This window comes from Tupaia chinensis, unplaced genomic scaffold, assembly GCF_000334495.1.
Source record: "Tupaia chinensis unplaced genomic scaffold, TupChi_1.0 Scaffold000028_1, whole genome shotgun sequence".
NCBI classification, from domain to species: Eukaryota; Metazoa; Chordata; class Mammalia; order Scandentia; family Tupaiidae; genus Tupaia; species Tupaia belangeri.
In genome coordinates, this window is record NW_006159458.1 from 811770 (window position 1) to 824258 (window position 12489).

Here is a 12489-nt window from a genome sequence, read left to right on the forward strand (position 1 = left end):
GAATGGAAGGATCGTTGGGCTGAGGTAATGAAGGTTGTTGGTCAATGTGAGGACCTAATATCAGACATCATGGCTTCCTCTTCTATCTTAACCTCTCTGTGCTTCAGTTTCCTCATCTGTAAACTGGAGTCATAGTCATTCTACCTCATATAAAATAATACTTGGAAACTACTGCATCATTTCAAATGATGAAGCTGTCAACATTATGTCTGTGGTTTAACCACTGAGATTCTGAGACATGTGAGACATCATTTCTGCCTTTAGAGCTGAAGTTTGTGACACAGACCTCTGAATACCTTTCATTTAATAAGGTAGCAGGTAATATGACTGAGACAAGCACACGGTTGGTGAAAGAATAGGTAGGGTCAACCAATTCTTTCCAAGGTTATTTGTGACCTTGAATTAAGCTCTTTAAAAGAGATTTTTCTGCTCTAGAGAATGTGTACTTGCCTGACAGAGAGATACAGAGAGAGAGAGAAAGTGAGAAATAACCCCCTAGGGGGATGGCCATGCTGCAATCCCTTCTCCTCTATTCTCCTCCTGGGATTTTGGGCATATATGCACACACACCCAGTGTGAGTTTCAAGCATTCAAGTCTGGGACTCGAACAGTGGTCGGCATATAGGAGTTCAGTGCTTTAACCACTACACCACCCACTGATCCCTTGAAGTAAGTTTTAAAGGATGAATAAATCTCAAAATGGCCGTAATGGACAAAACCCAATAGCTCATTGTACTGAGATATGTCTGTAATTTCATTCATTTTCATGTTAAAGATTTACCTGCCAGTTTCTTGAAAAGTAGCAGAAATATCAATAGTGAAGGTGAGGATAATATTTTGGCAGATGCCCTGCTTCAGTTTTCTCCTCTGTTCCAAACTAACCTGTTCAACCATTCCAATAGAACATATGGCTCCACCAAGGCCTCTCCAATTATGTGGTTTTGCTTGGCAGTCCTTGGAAGCAAGCCTACACAATACCTTAGCTAGGCCTTTGTCTTGGAGAAAATCCAAGGCTGGGGTTAAGTTCCAGCCTGACAAAAATGAGCTTTTTTCTTTGCACAAACACAAATAACCCCACTGCCTAGTATATTTCCAGAACAACTACAAGGCCCCTCTCAGCTTTCCATATGACGCCTCTATTGGGAAGAGCTGCAAGGACCACAAGAACACGGCACTTGGGGATTCAGGAAGAACTTGGTAATGCTAAGGATAGATAGCATTTATGGAGGAGCATATCACATGCAAACATTGTGCCTGATGATTTATACATATCACAAATGTATAAAACCCCATGAAAAACAAGCCCAAGGTAGGGGCCAGAGATGCCATAGCAGTTAAGTTCCTAGACTTGACCACAGTTTGAGTCCTGGACTCTACCTTGATTTGAGTCCCAGATTTGGCGGCTTGAAATTCATGCAGAGCACATGTACGTGCATGCTCGAAATCCAAAAAGGACAATGGAGAAGGAATTGCAGCATGGCTGTCTCCCTGGTGGATGATTCCCCACTTTCTATCTCTCTGTATCTCTGGCGAGTACACACACCCTATAGCAAAAATCTCTCTTACAAAAAAGAGATCAAGTGAAGACAAAGTTCTTAAAAGAAGGAACAAAAATTTGAACCTATGTCTTATTAAATTAAAGGATGTTGAATTTATTACTTCAAGGCATTTTCCAACCTAATATATGCCTAATGGAGGGGAAAATAGATGTTTGTAATAATAGCTATAAGGAGCTGAAATTTTAAATTTTTGTTCTTCATGATAGAGATTAAAACATGTGTATGTGTATGAGAGAGAGACGAGTACCCTCCACAGAGTCTGATCACACCGTGATCCCCTCCCTCCAGTCCCTCAGCCCAGGGCATCTTGGGAACTCCCATGGCTGTCTAGGACATTTCAAGCCAACCAGGTGGGGAAGTGGAACCGAGGTTGCCACGTGGGAGCTTCTCTTTAGCAATGCGTTTCCACTGTGCCACAGAGCCAGCCCGGGAACTTCAATCTCAGTTACCGAGAAACTAGTTTTGTTATCTCACAGGAACCATGATGGCTGACGTCTCCAGCTGACAGTCATACTCTATACTCCTTTTGTTTGTTGTGATATAACAACATAATGACATCATTGGATAGACTTTTCTTCTCCAACCTAATCAATTGCATTTCCAAGCCGTTTTCTTCCAAGTAGTTTTATATTTCTGTCTTTTCCTCAGTTCAGGCCAAAGAACAGACTATAGAATCAAAAACACCTTGATCAAAATTCCAGCTCTGTCACTTACCAGCTATGTGACCTCAGTCAGATAACTCACACTATGTGTACTCAGTTTTTAATCTGTAGTTTATTTATTTAACCATAGACAGCATGCTCTTACTGGAGAGAAAGAGAGAGGTAAGGTAAGAAAGCACCACCCAGAAGGATGGACACACTGTAATCCCTTTTCCTCCATTCTCCTCTCAAGATGTTGGACACACATGTACATGCACCTGTATGGTTTTTTTTTTTTTTTTTGAGAGGTTGTTTTATGCTTATAGGGCGCGTGTGCTCGCCAGACAGACAGAAAGAGACAGTGTAGAGCGCCCCCGCCCTAACATGGCACCGAGAGCACCCAGACCTCTACATAAACAAGCCCATATTTGGTTATCATTCCTGTTCCGGAACGCGTAGGCACTGCCTTAGCCTATCAGTGCTTGCCTGGTGGCAAAAGAGGACTGGTTCGAGGTACGGATATAGAGGGAGCCCAAGTGGGAAGGGGAAGGAAGGCTGCGGAGAAAGAAGGAAGGAGGGAGGAGGCTGCGGAGAATGGAGGAAGGAGGAAGAAGAAGATGGTAAGAAGCCTGGGGTAATAAAGCGTTCTGGAGAAGACCTTGTCAGCGTCGTCGTTTGAAGCGACAAGACAGAGAGACAGAAAGCGAGAAATCACCCCCCGGGGGGATGGCCACGCCGCAATCCCTTCTCCTCCATTCTCCTTTTCAGATCTTGGGCACACACACGCACACACGCCCAGTGTGAGTTTTAAGCCACCAGTTCCAGGACACGAACTGTGGTCAACTACATGGGAGTCCAGCGACATAGCCATTACGCTAACTGCTGGTCCCAACACCTGTGTGTTTTTTAAGCTGCTGGGTCTGGGACTCAAACTGCTCAATTAGACATGTGGGATACAGCCACTTTTTTTTTTTTTCGAGAGAGATTTTTGCTGTAGGGCACATGTACTTGCAGGAGAAACAGAGAGAGACAGAAAGAGAGAAAGTGAAAAATCACTTTGATTTTTCATGGCTATGCTGCAATCTCTTCTCCTCCATTAGCCTCTCAGGATTTGGGGCATGCACACACAAGTGCTTGCTGTGAGTTTCAAACCACTTGAACTGTGGTTGGTCATGTGAGAGTCCAGCATCCCAACCACCACACCACTGACCAGCCCTTTGATCATAGTTTTGAGAATGATAGTACATAATTCACAGCTATAAAGATTAAAAAAATACATAAAAAGTACTTAGGGCCCAGTTATGGTGGAGCAGTGGTAGTACAATACTCTATAATGCTGGAAGCCATAAGATACGGGATTTGGTTCTCAGATTGACCTGACCATGCTGGGGGCACACACACATGCCATACTCTTGCTGGGTGAGAGGTCTTGGGAAGGATTGTGGTGTGCAATTCTGTTGGAGGTGCTTGTCTCTCTTTTCCCAGCTTTCATCATGTGTGAGTGTGTGTGTGGGAGGGAGTGTGTGTGTGTGTTTCTCTATGATGAATAAATAGGTAAGTAAACTTAAAAAAAAAAAAAGTACTTAGAATAGCATATGACACATTGTGATGTTACTGTGCTTAGCCTATTATAAAAGGTAAATGAATTATAACCTGAGACCAGCATATGGAATAATAGTTATGTCACTGGACTTACACATAAGTCAATCATGGTTCGAGTCCCAGATCTGGCAGCTTAGAACTCATGCTGAGTGCATGTGTATGCATCCCCAAAATCCCGAGAGGAAAATGGAGGAGAAAGGACTGCAGCATGGCCATGACCCCTGTGCTTTCTGTCTCTCTGGCGAGTACACATACCCTATCACAAAAATCTCTCTCTAACAACAATAACAACAAATGGTAAATGAACTATAATCCTATTAAGTTAAATACAGTAATGGTTAATTTTACATGCCAACTTGACTGGGCTAAGGGATACCCAGGTATCTGAAAAGACATTATTACTAGGCATCTTTGTGTTGTTCCCAGAAGAGATGAGCATTTAAATTGGTGAACTGAGTAAAACAGATGGCCATCCCTCATGTGAGTGGGCATCATTGATCAACTGAAGACCTAAATGGAAGAAAAAGGTGGAGGAAGAATGAATTCTCTCTCCTCTCTCTCTTTTCTTGAGCTGAAACATCAATCTCTTCTTATTCTTGGTCATTGAAACTCCTAATTCTTTAGTCTTTAGACTCTAGGACTTAACACCAGCATACATCCCATCCCCCACCCTGGACCTCAGGCCTTCAGACTTTGAAAAAACTACACTAATGGCCTTTGGACTTGGGCTAAATCATACAACCACCTTTCCTGATTCTCCAGTCCACAGATGGTAGATCATGGGACCACTTGTACCCAAATCATGTAAGCCAATTCCTATAATCCCTCTCGGTGCGTGTGCTCGGGCATGTGCCTAGGTACATATGCTGTGTGTATCTTATGCTTTTCTCTTGATGCACCCTTTCCCATGTGCCTGCTCTCCATCACAGTAAGTGTTCTGTACCCTGTAACTATGGAGAACACTCCATTCCCTGCACCACCTCTACCCCAGTCCCACTCAGTGCTCCTCCTTGATCTTAGCTTTAATGGCAGTTTGTATCCTGAATCTTCCCTCATCACCATACTCATCTTTTGGCATCTATAAAATGAAATCTATCACTTGTGTTCCTTAGTTCCTCAGATCTTAATAGCTAATTACAAAATACTATATTATGAATATTTTATTATATTATAAAAGAATAATATGAAAAAAAAATCAGTCATTGAGAAAAGGATATTTGTTGAGCTACTACTAAGTGCCAAGTACTGTGCTAGGTGCTAAAGATAGAAGGGAGTAGAAATAATCCATGTGCTAAGGAGCTCCCGACTATAGAATTAAATCCATAAACCCATGTTTGATACAGTGTATAGGGACTCTAGGGCAAGGACAAAAACCTGTGGGGGTGTATGAAACAGTTCATGGGTGTGACACTGGAGATTTTAAGAAAGTGAGTGGGTCGAAGATGGACATACTGGAAAGTACAGATTCCAAGACTTAATACTCAGGAGAAGGCAAATGGTCTTCCAAGCTGAAGCAGCCATAAGTTCCAAGTAGACAGACTTCCCTTGGGCTACCTCAAGGATTCTGGCCTCAGCACAGAGGAGCAGAGAAAAAACTCTTCAGCTTTCTATTTTTGTTTCCAACTCTTAATGTCTGTCCTGATGAAAAATTGCATACACCCACAAAAGAAGGAAAAAATGAAACACTTGCATCTGTGCAACTAGAGAAAGCCCTGGAGAAGAGACATTCTCTTCCTTGGAGAAAGCGTTACATTCCTCTCCTGCCAGCAGCAACCTTTGGTGGCATTTGGGTTCTGTGCCTCCTGCACCTCTTCAGAGAGCATTGTGCTGTTCCTAGTAATTAAGTGCATGGCTTTAAAGTTTGTCAAATTGAGGTTCAAATCCTGCTCTTTCATTTGCTGGATGGTGACCCTGAGGAAACCATTCAGCTTCTTAAAGAAAAACCTCCTTTTCCTTATCTGTAGATCAAGGGGCAATCATACCTGTATTCCTCTGAGTGCATGGCACAAGGCCTGGCACATGGAAAGAAATAACAAAAGGTAGCAATATTCAACCTTCCAAGTAAAATGGATTGATCGCCTACGGTCAGTATAATCTGTGCTGTTGCAAGCAAAGATTTGTCCAAACAAGCATGCAGAAGCATTTTCATATTTGCAAGTTTGAAAATATGAGGGTGATAAGTTCAAAACCATCTATTTCCGTGTGGATGACAGATTCTCATGCAGTGAGGAATTCAGTGATACTGAAATATTCATGTATTACTCCATTCAGGTCTTTTATATCCTTGGAAAAGTAGTCATCTCTGTGTTCTTTATATGTGTGTATCTCATTTCAGTCAACTCCTGGTCCACAGTGGAGATGAGTTAATTTACAAACATCTCTGGTGGTCTTCTCCCAGGTCATTGAAGAGCTGACTGGAAGGGACAGCAATAGAGCTGTTGCAGGACTCGTGCAACTTCTATAGGCAGTGATTGGAACCTCTGTCTTTACCCATTTGAACTGAAAATGCATGCATTTTGGAATTCTGCAATACAGCAATGCCCAGAGCCCATCTTTAGTATGTTTTCTGGGAATTATAAACAATTACACCTTTGTAGCAATATTCCTATATATAGGAAGGAACTTCCAAAAGTTTATGGAAAACGGAATTAAAGTACGCTTTTATTTGAGAGCAAAGTATTTTTGAAATCCATGCATAGTTGTTTTCCATAATATAAATTTTCCAAGAACTTTTTGGAGACACCCCGCTCTTGTATAGTCTCGTATTTGGGAAATTCAATTCAACCAAATAGTGTCACGAGCAGAGTTAGGGGCATGGAACATATAGATGATGAAGATACTATGTCTCTTCTCCATCACTCCTAGAGTGCAAATTTGAATAAGGCTGATCTTTGTGGACTAATCATGCAAGAATATACTAGGAGTAAGAACACTGGCCTAGAGATAAGGATAAACAATCATTTTTGATAATATGAACAGAAAAAGGGTCATTGAAGCCTTTACAGAGATATAACCTTTAGGCTGGGCTTTGAAGTATGAACAGGATTTCATCAGATGGAGATGGGGAAAGATGCTACCTACAACAAGGACACTGAGACTAACATCTCCAGGAACATTCAGAGGATGTTCAGTGCTTGGTGATGTTTGGAAAAGTAACCAGAGGTTGGAAGATAAAGAGAGGGAGAAATATAAGATTCCTGAGACCAGCAGATGACGTAGTGGTTATGTCACTGGACTCCTACATAGCTGACCACAGTTCGAGTCCCAGAACTGGTGGCTTCAAAATCATGCCTGGATGTGTGCGTGTGTGCCCAAGAGCCTGGGAGGAGAATGGAGGAGAAGAGATTGCAGTGTGGCCACCCCCCACACACATGCCATGGGGTGTGATTTCTCACTTTCCCTCTCACTCTCTGTCTTTTTCTCTCTCTGGTGAGCACATGTGCCCTAAGGTAAAAACCTCTTTAAAAAATAAATAAGATTCTCAAGTTAAGAGACTGTACACATTATATAATGCATGCCTTCTTGCTGTATCTAAATACATTTAATAAAAAAGCTGCTGACAACCTATCATTATTTACTTATCTCAGCACAGCTAAGGGTGTTTCCTGTATTGCGAGAGTTTCTGTAAATATGCAAGAGTATAGAATTCTGAGTCTCCCCACAGTAGTTTGCCGTTATGTAAAATATAAATGAGGGAGCTGACGTGGCTCTGTGAGTCCTTGTCTGTATCTTAGCTCCACTTTCATGATCAGGGAGAAAGCAGTACTATTCCCATATCCTTCTGACCCTGGCAAGATGGAAAATTCTGATTTAGCTGTCAGGGCTTTGACCCCTACAGCCATCCATTCCCGCTTCTGTTCTCCTTCACTCTCTAATTGCCGCAATCATATAGAATGCAGAGAGGGAGAAAAGCAAGGTTTTGATGAGGGGAAGAATAATTTATGAGTTCAGTGTTCCTTGTTAGCGCACAGGCCCTGCAGAAAGTCTGAAGGCTGGGTTAATAGATAACCATGTGGGCTAATCTGACATGGGAGGGCCTGGGTAGCAGAGCCCAGGTGTGAGCCATGAGCAGGTGAGAAAGGAGGATGGGCAGAGTAGTTCACAGGGTGATGTTCATGGGTGATGCCCCTCATCTCAGGGACAGAGTAACTGTGGGGTGTCATCGATTGAACTGCATAATTTTCACCAGTAATATTTGATAACCCAGGAGAAAGTAGAAAATTGGGCTTGTTCAGAATTGGAGACTGGCCAGTCGTGTGCTACGGAAAATCAGTTGTGAGTCTAGTGCTTAGTGTTTCCAGGTGGTAGTATGTACCCCTCTACCCAATGCCAGGTAAAGCTGCCTAGGTGTATAGGTATAATTATAAATGATCGTAGATTATTAAAGCCTCAAAGTGACTCAAATAACATAAGGAGTCTGTTAGTTTATGTAATAGGATTAAAGATTGGAAGTGTATCTCAAATGACTGTTACAGGGATTAAATAAATTAATTGTGCAAAGTACATAAAAGAACTTCTAGCACATAATAGGAACTCAATAAAAAATTGTTATTTTGGGACTAGCAGATAGCACAATGGTTACATCACTGGATTCCCATGTAGTCGACCATGGTTCAAGCCCTGGATCCAGAGGCTTAAAACTCATTCCAGGCACGTGCGCATGTGTACCCAAAATCCCAAGAAGAGACTGGAGGAGAAGGAGAAGACATTGCAGCATGGCCATCCCCCTGGTGGGGGGGTGATTTCTCACTTTCTACCTCTCTGTCTGTTTCTCTAGTGAGCATAGACACCCTATAGCAAAAATCTCTCTTAAAAAGAAAGAACTTGTTATTTTAATATTATCATCAAGAACCCCTATCTTTACATCATTCCTTTCTGCCTACTATGCCATCAGATTCTTTAATCATGTCCAGTAGGAAAAGACTTGCTTCATAGTTTCCCTTGCAGAAGAGTGAAGAACTATCTTTCTCAAATATCTCCTCACAGCTCCTTAGCTTGATTTGGGTCATTTTTCTATGCCAATGTCAATAACCAAGGAAATATTATTTGCTGATTAACATTGTCTATTTTAATTATTACATTCATTGTGGATTTAACCTGTATAGACAAAGCAGAGGCCACTCTATAGTCAGAGGTACACTTTCCCCCAGATTACTCTCCTATTTCATCATAGGGGGTAGGTGCAGAGGGATATTTGCTTGAGAAACAACCATAAAGCTCAGTGTAATTGCTGAATTATTCAAAGGAAAAAAGCATACAGTTTTTTTTTTTTTTTTTTGCCTAAGACTCAACAACAAAAAATTATCCTGAACTCCTGTAGAACCATTTTATTATCATAAAACAGGAATGTTCTGCTGGATGATTACTGTCACAAAAACTGTCATTTGAGTTTCTTGTGGCTGCTGTAACAAATTATCCCAAATATGGCAGCCCAAGACAATAGAACTCACTTTCTCATAATTCTGTAGACCAGAAGTTCAAAATGAGTATCATAGGCCAAAATCAAGGTGTCAGCAAAGCTGTACCCCCTCTGGGGGCTCAAAGGACAATATGTTGCTTGCCTCTTTCAACTTCCGGTGGCTTTTGGCATTTTTGGCTGGTGGCCACATCACTTTAACCTTCTAGGCCTCTCTAAAGCTCTGTCTGTCTTCACATCACCTTCTCCTCTAGGTATGCAAATCTCCCTTTTATAAAGACATATGGGGTTATATTTGGGATCCTCCTAGAGCATCCAGGATAATCTGTTTGTCTGAGAACCTTTAACATAATCACATCCGCAGAGATTTTATCACATAAGTAATAGTCATAAGTTCTAGGGATAGAGAGCTGATGTCTGTGGGGGCTGTTACTTAGCCTACCACAACTGTTTTGAGATGAATTACTTTTAAGTAATCATATTTAGCATTAGCCAAAACTTTCTTATAACCAGTAACTTAGGACAACGGGTTAGTAATTTAGTTATTCAGGGCCAGCGCATGCTGTGGGATAATTTAGTTATTCAGTAGTACATTTCACAGTTGCCACACTCCTTTGAGTTCATCAAGGGAAAACAGCCTTTGAGAAGAAAGAAGAAGAAATACAATAATGTCTACATCAATCCTGATTTTAGAAACACTACAATGTGGAGAAATATATGTGCTAGAATTGAGGAAATGTGGTTCATTGATCTTGACTCTATCACCAGGAGTTACGCTAACAGAAACTAGATATTTTATAGATAATTGCTGAAATATTTTCTTTTCTTTTTTTTTTTTTGAGAGTTTTTTTGCTATAGGGCGCGTGCACTCAACAGACAGACAGAGAGAGACAGAGAGACAGAAAGCGAGAAATCAGCCCCCAGGGGGCATGGCCATGCCGCAATCCCTTCTCCTCTCGGGATCTTGGGCATGCACACACACGCACCCGGCGTGAGTTTTAAGCCACTGGGTCCGGGACATGAACCACGGTCGACTACATGGGAGTCCAGCGACATAGCCATTACGCTAATTGCTGGTCCCCTGAGATATTTTCTAAAGAGTTATCAGAGATAATGTTAATGTTTCCCTGAAAGTTTTTCAGGTTTAAATCACCATGAGCAGAGCACAGAAATAATGGCTCTGTTGATGTGTTGAAAATCCCAGGACTCTTTTTAGAGGTAAACTGTGGCCATTGACTCAGACTCTCATCTGAAAGTCTCCTCTGATCTCTTCTTTTATACTCTTTGTTCATATGTTCTCTCTTGTAATTATTTGATTTTGTCAGATACCTACATTACTTAAAAAAAATACTAAGCTGTTAGTGAATGAAGGAGTAGAAAGAGGACCAAATTGAATAGACTGTGTGTGCACCAGGGGTTTTCCTCCACGAATCGTATGTCGTGAGGTTTTGTTACTTCTGTTCCCTGGATATTTCCTGATTCTTTCTGCTTCTCTCTACATCCACTGTGGAAGGTAGGATAATGATCCCCCAAAGATGTCAGTAATGTGCAACTTTTGAATATGTTACGCTACATAATATGGGAGGATTAAGGCTGAAGGTAGAATTAAGATTGTTAATTACTTGACTTTAACATAAGATTAGCCTGCATTATCCAGGGTGGACCCAGTGTAATCACAAGGCCCCTTAAATGAGAAAGAAGGATGACAACTGAAGAGATGGCGGTATGAGAAAGACTGGCCTTTGATGACATTTCAGATGGAAGAAGGGACCCTGAGACAAGGAAGACATTAACATGTAGAAGCTAGAAAACTAAAGGAAAGGAATTAATACTTCCTTAGAGCTCCCAGAAAGAAACACAACCCTTCAGACTGACTGAAGGCCTTCAAAATGATAAGATAATGGATTTCTGTTTCTTAAGTCACTAAGGTTGTAGTTATTTATTTATTTTAGTTTTTAATAAAGGGCACATGTACTCACCAGAGAGAGACAGAAAGAGAGAGAAAGTGAGAAACACTCCTCCCCAGGGGGGAGATGGCCATGTCACAATCTCTTGACCTTCAAAATCTCAACAGGCAGGTGGTGTGGTGTTTAAGGGCGCTGAACTCCCACATGGCCAACTATGGTTCAATTCTGAACCTGGCAGCTTGCTTTCTCACTTTCCCTCTCTCTCTCTCTCTCTCTCTCTCTCGCTATGTCCCTCTCTGGTGAAAGAAAGAAAGAAAGAAGAGAGGAGAGGAGAGGAGAAGAGAGGATAGGAGAGGAGAGGAGAGGAAGTTAAATAAAATAATTCTTTAAAAAAAAAAAAAGTCCCAGTAGGGTTTTGGTCACACACATGGGCCTAGTGTGATTCTCAAGCCTCTGATTCCAGAACTCAAAACATGTGGCTGGCTGTGTGGGATCCAACGCCTTAACCTCTACAGCACCTGCTGGCCCCAGTTGTAGTTATTCGATACAGTAACACTGCTATAGTTCTGGGTCTTATTTCTCTTTCCTAGGTGTTTCAGTTTAATTTTCTGTCACTAACAACTGAATATCTAATCAGGTAATTTATGAACAACAATTTACTTAGTCCCTGGTTTTGAAGGTCAAGGTCAAGGGACCGTATCTGGTAAAGGTCTTCCCGTTGGTGGGAACTCTGATGAGTCCCAAGGTAGTGCAGAGCATTACATGACAAGAGCCTTCATACCTATGTCTGTCTCATAAGGCCACCAGAATCCAATCATGGGAGTCTCACCCTGATGACTTCATTTGTCCCTAATCACTTCTTTAAGGTGCCACTTCTTTATGCCATAGTCATGTTAAGTTTCTACCTTCTTAATACCTTCATGATACAACAAAATTGTGACATGTGAATTTTGGGAGGACACATTCAAACCATAGAACTAGTTACAGAAATAAGCCCTGATAGAATCTCTGATCTTGTCTACTTTTGATCCATTTCTACTCTACAGTCAAAGTTGTCTCTCTAAACTAAACACAGTCGGTCTTGCTCATCTATTTGACACTGGCCAGTGACTCTTCACTCAGAGCTCAAAATCTCCAATGTGACCACAAGTTCCCTTCAGGATTGCTTCACTTCTAGGCTTTCCTGCAGAATTTCCTATAATTTCTTTCCATCTCTCCAAAGCCCATTCTCTTTTCTCTCTAGTTTCTCTGTTGAGGACATTCCTCTCCCCTCCAAAATTACCTTCTTCTCTAGTAGGTAATTCTTTTTTTTTTTTTTTTTTTTTTTTTTTTTTTTTTATCTTATTTAATTTCTTTTTATCATT

General features: G+C 41.4%; 1 pseudogene; it reads left to right on the top strand.

The window, feature by feature from the left end:
• The first annotated feature begins 1127 nt into the window (after nucleotides 1–1127).
• LOC102477337 (elongation factor 1-alpha 1-like) overlaps nucleotides 1128–12489 on the top strand; it is a 25538-nt pseudogene continuing 14176 nt past the window's right edge.